The sequence below is a fragment of the Gossypium hirsutum genome, chromosome A11 (assembly GCF_007990345.1).
Source record: "Gossypium hirsutum isolate 1008001.06 chromosome A11, Gossypium_hirsutum_v2.1, whole genome shotgun sequence".
Classification (NCBI taxonomy): Eukaryota; Viridiplantae; Streptophyta; class Magnoliopsida; order Malvales; family Malvaceae; genus Gossypium; species Gossypium hirsutum.
This window is the reverse complement of record NC_053434.1, coordinates 16,056,830-16,058,782: the sequence shown is the minus strand read 5'-3', so window position 1 is coordinate 16,058,782 and position 1,953 is coordinate 16,056,830. Positions and strand designations below refer to the sequence as shown.

Genomic DNA, 1,953 nt, shown 5'->3' with positions numbered 1-1,953 from the left:
TCCTTTTTAGTTATGAACAAAATCCCCTAAATACCTAAGAGGAATGAAACCTCAGACGAATCTTGTTATTAATTTCTGAATTGTATGATAAATATTTAACTTGTTCTTAATTATGTATTTTTAATTCTTGTTTTGATATCCTAGGATACTGATTCAAGATAAGCTCTTATTCAGAGGAGGAATAAACCTTGTCTAAGAATACATTTGTCACAATTAAGCAGAGTTGATTGCGCGCCTAGAGATAGGGTGACAAGATTTTTCTGGATTAGGGTGAAACCTAATAAGGGGATCCATAGATCGAGTTAATTCAACCCTAGGGCGTTAATTAGAGAAAAGTCTCAATTATTCAATCTAGGGATTAGACGTTATTAGTCTTGAATAGGGATAATAACATAACTTAGGGATCTCTATGAAACAAGTTAAATGAATAAATCGTCCGATTCGGAGTCAGAATAACAAGTGAAGTCTAGGTGGATTTTTCCTTAGGTATTGTCTTAATTCAATCGTTTCCCAAAAGTAATCCTCTAATTCTACTTTCTGTGAATTCTTAGTTTAGATAATTAGTTAGTTAAAACATAACCACCTTATTCTTAGGCTAGATAATAAAAAGACAGTCATTACTAGCACTTTTAGTTCCTTTGGGTTCGACAATCCGGTCTTGCTAAAACTATACTACTGTTCGATAGGTACACTTGCCTACATCGCGATAATAGTTAGTTTTAAGAATGATTAATTATAAATATTTAAAACTTACCTGTCACGAAAATCGTGATCAAGTTTTTTGCGCCGTTGTCAGGGAACTAAGATATTAGGAACGCTCAATTTTTATTACTTTAGCTATTTATTTTCCTTACAATTTAATTTTATTTATTTATTGTTATTATTTATTAATTTACTTTTTCTTTCTCTTGGCAGGTTTTTATAATTTATGACTAGAAGAAACCCGTCAGGACTACTACTCTTTAACGAAGAAATCGATCGCACAGTTCGCAGAAACCAACGAGAAATAAGGCGAAGCTTAAGATACACATAGAACGAGCAAGAGGACGATATTCAACCCCCAACCAAAGAGATGGCTGAAAACCAAGACAATCAGCTACCTCCTGTAATTACGGTTAATCAAAATCCTGCTCCACGCACTATGTATGATTATGCTAAACCTTCTTTAACAAGAACTGAATTGAGCATAGTTAGACCTGCTATAGCTGCAAATACTTTTGAACTAAAACCTAACACTATTCAAATGATACAAAAATTTGTTCAGTTTGATGGTTTGCAGGATGAGGATCCCAACACTCACTTAGCAAACTTTTTGGAACTATGTGATACATTTAAAATTAATGGTGTTTTTGATGATGCCATTCATCTTCGGCTATTCCATTTTTCATTGAGGAACAAAGCTAAACAGTGGTTGAACTCGTTACCACGAGGGTCAATTACTACTTGGGAGCAAATGACTGAAAAATTTCTATTAAAATATTTTCCACCGGCTAAAACGGCCAAATTACGTAATGATATCTCTTCGTTTGTGCAGATGGACTTAGAAACACTCTACGATGCTTGGGAGAGATACAAGGACCTTTTGAGAAGGTGCCCTCACCATAGGTTACTGATTTGGCTTCAGGTTCAAACATTCCATAATGACCTGAATCCTTCGACTCGACAAATGGTTGATGCAGCTGCTGGCGGAACCATCAATAATAAAACACCTGAAGATGCTTATGAGTTTATAGAGGAGATGTCACTGAATAACTATCAGTGGCAAGTCATGAGGACTAAGCCAACTAAAACAGCAGACGTTTATAACGTCGATTCAGTTACTATGCTATCAAACTAGGTAGAACTTCTAAATAAAAAGATTGATGGTTTTCTTAGTTCTTCACAGGTTCACCCAGTAATACAGTGCAAAGCAAGTGGAGGTGGAACAAGCCATTCGGAATACCAACCTTATGG

At 35.2% G+C, this 1,953-nt stretch overlaps 1 non-coding gene across 1 annotated transcript; it reads right to left on the bottom strand.

Moving 5' to 3' along the window:
- Nucleotides 1–1,501: 1,501 nt before the first annotated feature.
- LOC121210156 (small nucleolar RNA R71) lies at nucleotides 1,502–1,608 on the bottom strand. Its single transcript, XR_005905284.1, has one exon. It is a non-coding gene; the product is annotated as a small nucleolar RNA R71 (small nucleolar RNA).
- Between the last annotated feature and the right edge of the window lie 345 nt (nucleotides 1,609–1,953).